Source organism: Cynocephalus volans, chromosome 7 (assembly GCF_027409185.1).
Source record: "Cynocephalus volans isolate mCynVol1 chromosome 7, mCynVol1.pri, whole genome shotgun sequence".
Lineage (NCBI taxonomy): Eukaryota > Metazoa > Chordata > Mammalia > Dermoptera > Cynocephalidae > Cynocephalus > Cynocephalus volans.
In genome coordinates this window covers 126,383,087-126,395,471 of record NC_084466.1, presented here as the reverse complement: position 1 = coordinate 126,395,471, position 12,385 = coordinate 126,383,087, and the positions used below count along the sequence as shown (strand labels likewise).

At 37.4% G+C, this 12,385-nt stretch overlaps 1 pseudogene; it reads left to right on the top strand.

Annotated features, from left to right (window-relative positions):
- The first annotated feature begins 6,384 nt into the window (after nucleotides 1–6,384).
- On the top strand, nucleotides 6,385–6,814 carry LOC134381772 (large ribosomal subunit protein mL42-like; annotated as a pseudogene).
- The last annotated feature ends 5,571 nt before the right edge of the window (nucleotides 6,815–12,385 follow it).

Here is a 12,385-nt window from a genome sequence, read left to right as displayed (position 1 = left end):
GGTGCAGGTAGCAGTGTCCCAAGGTGGCACTGGGCAGCAAGCCTATAAATGGTTCCCCAAACCTGTTTCTGAAAATCATTGTCTTACTAAGCCTCTGAGCCTGTTGTGGGAGGAGCAACCTCGAAGAACTGTGAAATGCCTTCAGTGTCATTTTTCAATTCTCTTTATGATCTTTTCTTCCCATAATAGCCTTTGTAGATGGTTACTGGGCTTCACCCTTGGTTTCCTCTCCTGAACACACTTTTTCACTCCTTATGTGGCCAGGCTGAGAGCTTTCCAATATTTTACTCTCTGCTCCCCACACCATTTTTTTGAGAAGTTTGCAGTACCAGGAGCAACACCCTTGACCTTCATGTTACCAACACCGTGCTCTAACCAGCTGAGAAAACAGGCCAGCCCCCTGTTTTCCTATTAATTATAAATTTCACTTTTATATCATGCCTTTGCTGCTGTAACTCAGAGTAGGCTGTCAGAAGTAGCCACATAGCTCTCTGAATGCTTTGCTGCTTAGAAATTGCTTCCACCAAATACTCTGGTTCGTCACATCTAAGTCCCACATTGCATGAAGTTCTCAAGCATGGACACAATGCAGCCACATTTTTTACCAGTTCATGATGAGAGTGTACTTTACTCCAGTTTTCAATAAGCTCCATTGCATCTACTCCTAAGACCTCCTCAGAATGGTCTATACAGCTTATATTTCTATCAGCATTCTGTTCACCACCACTTAACAAAACTCTCAGAAGTTCCAAACTTTCCCTTCTTGTCTTCTTCTGTTTTCCACACTGGACCCCAGATTTGCTGATGGTGGGCTGAATCACTCAGATGCTGAGGCCCATCAGGGTGATGGTGAGGGACTGGCTTTCTGAGGCCACTTATCTTCTTGTGTTCTAAGTCCTCAGCAGAATCTAGGCTTTCTCTAGAATGCTCTTCTAAACTTTTACAGCATCTGCTCTACACCCAGGTCCAATATTGTTTCCAATTTTCAGATATTTGCTATTAGCAACAGCCCACTTCTTGGTACCAGTTTTCTGTATTCGTCCATTTTCTGTTGCTTATAACTGGATATCTGAAACTGGACATCTGTGGTCCAGACTAGCATATCTGGTGAAGGCTGCCTTCTTGGTGGAGGCTCGGTATAGAGGCCAGTGGCAATACAAGATATCATGTGGTGAGAATGGCAAGAGCAAGAATGCTAATTTTCTCTTTCTCTCCTTATAAGACCATCATAACCATGCCTTTAATAACCCATTAAACCATCAACTCATAACTCTATAAATAAATCAATCCATTCAGGAGGAATCAGTCCACATGATCCAATTGCTTATTAAAAGCCCAAACTTTCACCATCATATTGGGGGTTAAGTTCCAACATGAACCTGAAGGGACATTAAAACCACAGCAATGTCTGTCAGTGTGGGTCTCTTTGGACTTATGTTATTTGGTGTCATTTGGGCTTCCTTGATCTGGATTCTATTTCTTTTCACAGGCTGGGGAAGTTTTCAGCCATTATTTCTTTGAATATGTTTTCCATTCCTTTAAATCTTTCTTTTCTTCCTGGCATGTTGATGCATAAGTTGTTCCACCTCATAATATTTCATAAGTCCCTTAAGCTCTCTTCACTGGTTTTTTGTTTTGTTTTGTTTTGTTTTTGCGATTCAGGTTGGGTGGTTTCCAGTGACATGTCTTCAATTTCACTGATCCTTTATTTGTTTAGTCAAGTCTGCTGTAGAACCCCTCGACTGAAATTTTTAGTTCAGTTATAGTATTCTTCAGCTCTATGATTTCTGTTTAGTACTTTTTAATCCTTTCCATGTTTTTGTTGATACTCTCAGTTTGTTCTTCTATTGCTCTCCTGATGTGGGTAAGCAAGTTTATGGCCATTGTTTTTGAGTTTTCTATTGGGTAAATCACAAATAACCATGTCAATGGGGTTAATTTCTGGAGATCTGTCTTGGTCTGTTATTTGAAACACATTTCCCTATTTCTTAATGTTCCTTGTCGCTCTGTGATGGTTTCTGCACATGAGATGAGAAAACTGCTTCTACAAGTCTTGCCAAACTTGCCTCATGTAGGAGAAAGATCTCACCAATCCATCCAGATTGATATTCTAATGTGCCTTTCAATGCTCTGTGTTTGTTCAAAGTGTTTTGTTTGTTTTGGTTGGCACCTAGGAGATGTCCCATGACCGGTCAGTTCCACCATACACTTAGTGTACGAGAACAGTTGTTTTTCTCCCACAGTTTCTTCACTAAGCTGAGTGGGGGATCTGGGGCCAATGCCAGCACTCACATTCAAACTGGTCCTTCTGATCCTGGGGAGATACCTACTAGAATTTGATATGTTACAGGCCCATTTCTTTTCTTTCTTTTCTTTACTTTTCATGATGTAGAAGGACCTAGGAATGCAGAGCTCCATTTCTTCAAGAGCTAGGTGGTTAAGATGCAGCACTTTGGGTGAGAGCTATAGAAGTTGTGGTACTAGTGTATGGGCATGCTGTTTTCAGGATGAATGTGTAGTCCTGGATTTATCACTGTGAGGACCTGGGGAAGGAGGCTCAGGAAGTCCAAACTACTGCACTGGCTGTGAGATGTCTATTGGTTTTTGGCCCAGTTAACTCCCTGATTTAGGCTATTTAGAAACTCAATTGTCAGCAGCAATAGCTGGCAGAGTATGCTCGGAAGAGAAACTGGGATATTTGCATTTTAACTCCTTCTATGCCCTGATCCCAGGAGATGAACACATGGAAGTGCTTGTGTGCTCCTATAGTACCATCACCTTTTTCTCTGACCTAGACCAATGTCTCTATCCCTAGTCCCCTCTACTCCTTGAGTTAGCAAATTAAGAACCAATCCATGAGGAACGTTAGGGTAAGGACATCATATGTGTAGTTGAAACACTCCTCTCCTCCAGGAGAAGCTGGGTGTTGGGTATTTCTTCTGGACTGCCTGGTGCAGTGCCTGGGGTTGTTTCTGTGCCTGAGTGTGCCATAGATTTTCCTGTCTGTTCAATGTGGATATTTTCTCAATCTCCAGTATATAGGAGTCTTTCATTTATCACTTTCTTTCACAGGGATTTTATTAATTAATAGTTGTTTATTTAGGGCATCCATGGGTGGAGGGAGAGTCAGGAGACTTGTATTCCACATGTTGCTGATGTCACTTTTTGAGAATTGCAAAGTCCTGATTCTCGCTTATAATTTTTTTTAGATATAGCCCTAATTTATCCATTTCTATCAATTAAGATTGTGTGTGCATACAAACAAGAAAAAACCCAATTAACAATGGCTTTTAAAAAGTGTGTATATTTATCTTACATACAGGGAGTCTCATGTTGGGAATTCTAGAACTAGTACAACAGCCCAGAAACATCATGGACTCAAGTGCCTGCCATTTTTTACAGAGACTTAGCACATGAACTTTCCTATCGATGGCTAAATACTCATGTTTCAAGGTGATGTCTACACCACCTCCACCTTCTTATATATGTTTTGAGTTAGAAGAAGGAAAGAGAGAAAGTGCCATCAGCAGATTCCTGCTTATATGTCATTGGCAAGAAATAGGTTGCATGGTAAACCTATCTTCAAGAGAGGGTGGGAGTTGGAATTTTTAGGCAAGCGAGTGATAAGAAGTTAGGAAATAAAGACTATGTAACTGATGTACATTTGCTGCCATACTATTCATTCTTTTTGTAGTTTTAATACTGCACTCTTCATTTTTTAAGTTTGTTTCTCTTTAGAACAACCTGAGTTACTTTGGATTCATTGTAATTAAACATGCTGGAAAACTGTTGCAGTGGATTGAATTGTGTCCTCCCAAGGTTTAAAGTGTGAAAGTTTGGTCTCCACTGGGACTGTTAAGAGGGTGGGAAATCCTATTATGTTAATTAAGTGGTGGGGCCTTGAAGTGGTGATTAGGTTTTGAGGACCATGTCTTAATGAATGGATTAATGATGATTGTCATGGGTGTGGTTTGGAGGGCTTTAAAAAGAGAGCATGTGAGAATCTCTCTCTCTCTCTCTGGTTGGCTATGTCAGGCATGTGAGACCCCTGGGTCACTGTTACTACTACCAAGGCCTTCCCCAGGATTGTTCCTTGTACTTCAGACTTCCCAGCCTCTGAAAGTGTAAGCAATGAATTTCATTTTCTTTTAAAATCACCCAGTTTCAGGTATTTATGTTGTAAGCAACCGTAATTTACTAACACAACCATCAAATAATCAAATAATTCTTAGGAAAAGAACAATCAACCATCTGAGTTTATTATTGAAAGAACTGCAATTGTTCTGCTTGGTGTTGGAACAGAGGCAACAAGTACTGCTCTGGAATATGAACTCTTGCTCCTGCTGAGGCACCCAGAGGTCACAGGTATGGCCACAGGTGATGAGCAGAGTGAATTTTAGCAAAGATGTTGGGAAGATGCTGCTAATGTCTTCCACTCTATTTCTTTTAGAGAAGATTGACTACTGAAATTTTCTAACCACTAGCTATAAGTTGTCCACATATGATGACGGGGTAAAAATGAGGTAATTTTGCTCTATAGGGGAGAGTAACTTGGAGAAGTGAAGACAGTGTGCAGTGGGAAAAGCAATGAAGCTCTGGGTTTTAATTGACAAAATATGGTGGATAAAGTGTCTGGATGTCACAGGAGTGGATTTGCAATAGGCATAAGCATCATAAATTGCTATAGGATTAAAGGTTGGTTTTCTTAAGAACAGAGTACTTTTAATGATATATATGTTCTTTCGGATCTTTCATTATTTTGAAAATGTAGTGTTCTAATGCTGGGGGTAGATAAAACAGAGGTGGCCTGGGAAAATTTCCACAGTCTGGAAAATATTTTAAAGGGTTAAATTAATAAGAAAAGTATATGCTATATAAGCAGAAGATGTGCCTAAGAAATATTATTATTCCAGAAGTCTGAGTAAAAAAAATGGTAGTTGCCAAGATAAGAATTTTTTAGGGTGATCATGTCATTGTTTATAAACAACTTTTAATACTTTTAATATTTATTTACTTTTAAGCAGATTTGGGTTCTGCATACCAGATAGCCGCACATTATGTTGTTCTGGTTCAGGATCTCATCAAAATAATGATGAATTAATTAAAAATGAGAAATACTCCTGTTTACGATGAGAAGAGGAGTACGACAACTAGACATCGAGTCTTTTGCAAACTTCTGAAACACAGAGAGAAGATGGAGGGATGGTAAGTAAATTGGCAAAGAGATTGAAGTTGTAGCTTAATGTCATAAGAGGAAGATTTGTCTTGGATGAACAGACTAATTTATACTGCTACAATCCCCATAAGTTTTAGTATGTGGAAGAATCAGGTGTCAAAGAAGATAGAAGGATAATGAAGCAGAAAACAGAAGACTCCGTGCCAAGGAGAGAAAACTCAATTTTATCAGGTAACCATTTTCCTTCACAGGAAAGGGAGCCTGACTCTTTACAGGAACTGAACCTAAGAGGCCCTGCATTCCATTCAGGGACACCGGACAGAGACAGGGAAGGAGAAAGGCATAGGTCTCAAAAGAAAGATAAAGGCAGAATCCACTTGAATTCTGAATAGCTCCTTTCTCCATCTTGTTCCTAAAATTCAGCAGGCAGATTTAAACTCCAGAGAATTAGTACTGGTGGAAAGACTTCCATTTTTTTGCCATCATGGTAGAAAATTCCCACCAAATGTCCCTCCATGTGAACAAACTGAAAATATCCATCCCAAGACATGGGGGATACAGAATTTAAGAATACTGGATTAAAGGAAACATCATAAAAATTTTCAAAGATAAATCAGGTCATATATAAATAATTAGAAATCAGAATGGCATTCTCAAGAGCAGCTGTCATCGTATATTTTCATAGATAAAGGATATTTTCAGACCTGCAAATTGGTAAAGAAAAAATTACCCTATTTTAATTTCTCCAAATATACTAGGTGATATGATCCATCCAAATACCTAAAACCAATTCAGAGGAAGTCATGAGCTCTGGGAGTCGGGAGGCTTCATGTAGGGGGATGAGACTGTCAGGGAGGCTGCTGGGCACCAGGCCTAGGAAACACCCACTTCAGAAAGGACCAGGGGGACAATGCAGGGAGCGGTGCAGACACCAAGAATAAAGGAGATATGATGGTTTAGTTGAAGTTCTTCAATAATTAGAAAATTATTTCTAGGAATTTGAAAAATCCCTGAGCATCTTCAATGATTCTAAAGTCGCATCTAAAAATTAGGAATTAAAACAGAAAATTTTGTTTGAGACAAGATGGTGGGCTAGTTTTGAGGACCTGTTGGTGGATGAAAATTGCTTTGTCTAGAAACAGATATTAAAAGCACTTCCTCCTCAAAACATCTTTTTTCATACCAGCTGATAAGAATCTTGATACACTATGGCAGCAGTAGCAGTAAATTGAGTGATTTCAAAGAGAATTATCTTGAAACATTTATTTCCAATCAGAGACACAGCTTTGTATTGTGTTTGTCATAAATCTACATGTTCTTCTGTTCCAGATGACTGTAATTGTAAAGAAGAGCTTGTTTTGACATCTGATGGCAGGACAATAGTATGCTACAACCCTTCTGTAGACGTTCTAAATGAACACATAAAACCTGTCCCTCAACCAGATCCTGGGCATAATAATGAACAAACACATGATGAAGCACTGAAAACCAGATTAGAAGAAAAAGGTGAGCAATGGAAGCAAGGACCCATGATAGAACAACTTAGCAAAATATTCTTTACTGCTAAAGCACCATTGGTATCCTCATGGACAGTATCACAGATGTTGTATGAAAATGAATCCTCCAAAAGACAGTTAACATTGACGTTCTTGGGGAGTCAAAGAGACCTATGCACCTGAGAAAATGAAATCTGGTGTATTAATTAGTATGTTATATAGTAAAATAATAATAATAAAATGTCTTATATATTAAAAAATTAATAAATAATAAAATAAATCAGGCAATTTAAAGTCCAAGGATGTACAACAGATGAAACATAATCATAGTTCTCTTACCTATGAACAATGTTTATGAAGTTATAATGATGTAAACAATGTTTATTGAAATTATAGATATTGTAATATAAAACATTGAGGAGAGTGGAGCGAAGGTAAGTGTGTGTATGTGTCTGTTTGTGGGTGTGTGTGTTTGTATATTTTCTATGGGGTGCTGAGGGAAATGTAAGTTTTCATTTCTTTTAACTGGAATTTTTAGAAATTTTCTAAAAATAGATAAAATGAAGAAATAGAGGCATTATTTAGAAATGTGAACATAAAATTCAGGAGAAATTTCTAGAATGTTTCAATGCGGCCACCTTTGGTGAGTTTGAGGATAAGAGAGATATCATTGTAAGTTGCAAATAAACAGACACATACAACACAAAAACTTGGAGGTACAAATAATCTTTTAGTAGAATTCAAATTTTAAAACACCGTATACTATTTTGATATAAAATTAATTTTTGATTCCTGTTTTTCTTGCTGTAAATAGAGTAATCTGAGGTAATAATGTACTGTTTATATTTTGAAACATTTTCTCACTTATATTTGTATTGATTTTCCTGTATGCTAATATGTGTGTAGAGATTTTTCTTAATGCTTAGCTTATAGTAGAATTATATGTATTTGTAACAAAGCAAATCTCCAAGTCTAGATGTACTTCTGGCCTTGTAATTTGTATTTATAATGATGTTAATACACCCATAATGCATCATGTGATCCTGAATTGCAATTACAACTGTTCCATGACCTCGTACCCATCAACCTGCCCATGCATAAATGAACTGTGACATAAATTCAGAAATGACCTCATCCATAAAGCAAGCTTATTTTTCCCACACTTCATCTCAGTGCTCTTGAAGTTCCCAAATTCACAGTGAGGCTCTGATCATTTACCAACACAAGAAGAGAGAAGAGCCAAACTCATACATGTGGGAGCTTGATGGACTTTGTGCTGTTTCCAGTTTTGGGCATAAAGTTTCATAACAGGACTTGGTGTCCAGCATTGTGAGTCTTCCAAATTTGTCCTACTTCCTTAGTAATTTTTGGCTACTGAGGTTTTTATATTTTCAAATAAATGTTGAAAGTATCAGTTTGTCACTTGACCAAAACACTGCTTGGGTTTTTATCAGGGGGACATTAAATCTACAGACCAATTTGAAAAGAGTCGATGCTTTGCCTTGTTGAATCTTTCAATTCATAAATGTGGTAAGGCTTCCAATTTACTTAGGTTTTATTTTCTCAGTAATATTTGTTTTCAGTGCTGTGGTTTACACATCACTTAGTTTTTTTTCTTAAATAAATTATATTTTGATGTTATTGTAAATGGTATATTTTTGTGTGTGGGGCTGGCTGGTATGCAAATAGTATACATTTAAAAATGCCTTTTCTGTTTGTTTCTTGTATGGGGCAATATAATCAACATTTTGATGACCTTAGATCTGGCAACTCTGCTAAATTCACTCATCATTGCTAATAATTTGTAAACTTATTTGTAATTTCTATGCACACAAATCCGTGCTCTGGTTTAATATTTGTTTCATCTTTTATTTTCTAATTCTAGGATTTCAATTTCTCTTTATTGTATTATTTCACTGGTTACAATTTCCAGGAAGTGTTGAATACAAGTCATGATAGTGGACATCCTTGTTTCATTTCTGGTCTTCAGGAGGGGGTGGAGTTAAACCATCTCAACATTGAGAATGATGTTTTATGGATACTTTTTGTAAATTTAAAAAATAGTATTAGGGAAGTTTGCCCTTCTTTCTCATTTTTTATGATTCTGGTTTTTTTTGCGAATGTGTGTACAATTTGAACAAATAGATTGTCCATCTCTTTGATATGGCCATATATTTTGGTCTGCCAAATATAAAAATGCATAAATATATTACATGTTAATTAAAATGCACACACACATAAAAAATACAGAATAGAAGAAAATGTTTGCAAAGTACAAGGGGAAAATATCCTGAATATAAAAGGAACTCAAACAACTCAATCATAAAAAAAGAAATAACCCAATTAAGAAATGGACAAATGAGCTACTCAGACAATTATCAATAGAAGATATACAAGTGACCAACAGGTATATGAAAAAATGCTCAACACCACTAATCATCAGTAAAATGCAAATAAAAACCACCTTGAGATATCCTATTATCCCAGTTAGATTGGCTCTTATCAAAAAGACAGAAAATAACAAGTGCTGGCAAGGATGCAGAGAAAGAGGAACCCTTACAGATTATTGGTGGGATCATAGATTAGTATTGCCATTATGGAAAATAGTATGGCCATTTCTCAAACAACTACTGATAGAGATACCATATGACCTAGCTGTCCTTCTACTGGCCAAAAAGAATGAAAAGCATCATATCGATGAGATACTTGTACTCCCACATTTATCACAGCAGTGTTTCACAATAGCCAAGATTTGGAACCCATCTAAATGTTTTGAAATATGCCTGTACCCATAAATATGCACAATCAGTATATTTCAATAAAAAAATTTAAAGAGTAATATCTGTAATGCAAGTATTCCAATTCTTAGCATCTACTCCAAGCCCGAGAGTGTGCAAATGGAGGAATCTCCAAAAGATTTGTCATCACATCATTGATCTTAATAAAAAATTTACACTACTTGAACGTTCATTGTTAGTGTGATGAACATTCATATGATATAGTGTGAGTAAGGAAGATGTATGTGTGTGTGTGTTTTTCTTTTCTTAATCAACATAGTTCATTGTACATATCTGTGAGGCACAAAGTTGAATATCAATACCTGTGTGCACTATGGGATGCTAAAATCAGGATAATTAGTATATTCAACATCTTACAATGTAATCATATTTTTGTGGCCCTTTACCAGTTCCACCTTGCCCACCTCTGCTTCCCACCTCTGGTAACTTCAGTTCTGTTCTCTCCTTTTGAAAGTTCAACATATTCTTTTTATTGTTGTATCTTTATTTCTTTTTTAAAGAAATTTATTTGTTTATTTTTTAGCTCCCACTTGTGAGTGTGGGCATGCAGGATTTTTTTTTCTGTGCCTGGATAATTTCACTTAGGATTTTCTCTGAGTTCACCCATGTTGTTGTGAATGGCAGTATTTCATTCCTTTTTTATGGCAGAGTAGTATTCCAGTCTTAAATATACCACATTTTCCTTATCCAGTTATGTGACGTTGGACATTTAGGTGGGTTCCAACTGTCAGCTATTGTAAATGGAGCTGTGATAAACATGGGAGTGCAGGTATCCCTTCACATGATGATATCTCTTCCTTTGGGTACATACTCAGCAGTGCGATTGCTGGATCGTACGGTAGTTCTATCTGTAGTTGTTTGAGGAAACTTCATAGTATTTTCCTTAATGGCTGCACAAATTTACAGTCCTAGCAACAGTGCAGGAGGGTTCCCGTTCTCTGCATCCTCTTCAGTATTTGTTATTCTCTGTCTTTTTGATAATCTGGGCTGAAATTATAACTCAATGTGGTTGGATTTGCATTTCCCTGATCCTTAGTGATGTTGAGCATTTTTTCGTGTGTGTGTTGGCCATTTGGATATCTTCCTTTGAGAAATGCCTATTTAGCTCCTTTGCCCATTTTCTTAATGGGGGTCCTTGTTTTTCATACTGTTAAGTTGTTTGACTTTGTCTATTCTGGATATTAATCCCTTGTGAGATGCATAGTTTGCAAAGATTTTCTTCCATTTTGTAAGTTGAGTTTTTGCTCTGTTAATTGTTTCTTTTGCTATGCAGAAGTTTTTTAGTTTGAAATAATTCCATCTGTTTAGGTTTTCTTTTGTTCCCTACATTGTTTGGATCTTAGTCATAAAGTCTGCCCAGTCCTGCTTCCTGAAATGTTACCCCTAAGTTTTCTTTTCAGAGTTTCAGAGTTTCAAGTCTTACATTTACTCTGTCTTGAGGTGATTTTGGTATGCAGCAAGAGACACAGGTCCAGTTTCATTCTTTTACATATGGGTGTCCAGTTTTCCCAGTACCATTTATTGAAGAGGCAGTCTTTTACCCAATGTATGTTCTCGTTGCCTTTGTCAAAGATAAGTTGTCTGTAAGTATGTGAGTTGATAAATTGTCTGTAAGTACATGGATGGGTTCTCTATTCTGTTTCATTGTTCTGAATGTTTGTTTTTATGCCAGTAGCATGCTGTTTTGCTTACTATAGCTTTGTAGTATAATTTGAAGTCAGGTAGTATTATGTCTTTGGCTTTATTTGCTCAGGATTGCTAAGCATGTTTGAGCCTTACGAATTTATTATGTTGCCTTTCAGAAGCTCCATTCCCTCTTGAATATTGATCCTCTGGATGAAGCCAGTTTTTTGCCCTTTGCAATCCTAAAATATATTCTTTCCTATCTAGTATTCAATAATTTCACTCAGGAGAACCAGATGGCTAGAAGAAGCCCCTCTGTATTCCTTGGGCCCAGAGGGGAGCACCAGGCCATGTGCCCCAACCCATGCTGAGGTCAGCCCAGCAGAACTGTGTGGCTAGTGGTGACCCCTCCCCTCACCTTGGACTAGGAGGGTTGCACCAGCACACAGGGTCTGACCTGCCGAGCTGAGCACAGCAGAACTATATGGTGCAGGGGCTCATTCTACAACGACAGAAACTGGAACAGGACCCAAGGTGGTTTAACATAACTACCACCAAACCTACTGTCAAGCAAAGACAATTCACCACCACAGTAGCATCCAGGGCTACTCCGCAGCCAACGTCAGTGTAATTGAAGAAGCAAACCCCCTACCAAATGACCAAATGTCAATAAAAAACTACTTGGACTACAAACAAACAAGAAGAAATGACAACACCAAAAAAATACAGTAATGCTCCAAAGTCAGACTCCACAGAACAGGGAATCATTGAAATGTCTGAAAAAGAATTCCATGCAATGATCTTAAGGAAACAGAAGACATAAAGGAAGACTCAATTAGAGAACACAATGAAAGAAGGAAAAACATCCATAATATGAAGGAGGAAATCTACATAGAGATTAATACCTTTAATAAAAGTGAAGCTGATCTTCTAGAAAAGAAAGACTCACTCAATGAAATAAAAAACACAACTGAGAGCTTGAGCAGCAGCGTAGAGCAAGCAGAAGAAAGAATTTCAGAGCTTGAAGATGGTCTTTTTGAAATAACTCAGGTAGACAAAAATGAAAAAGTAAAAAAAGAATTAAAAATAACGAGGAAAATGTAAGAGAGACAGCAGGCAACCTCCAGCCCTCTAACATCCAAATCGTGGGTATTTCTGAAGGGGATGTGAAGGGAAAAGGTATTGAAAACGTATTCAAGGAAATAGTAACAGAAAACTTCCCAGGTGTAGGGTGGGATAAAGACCTTCAGATCCAGGATGCTGAAAGGTACCAAAAAGATTCAATCCAAAAA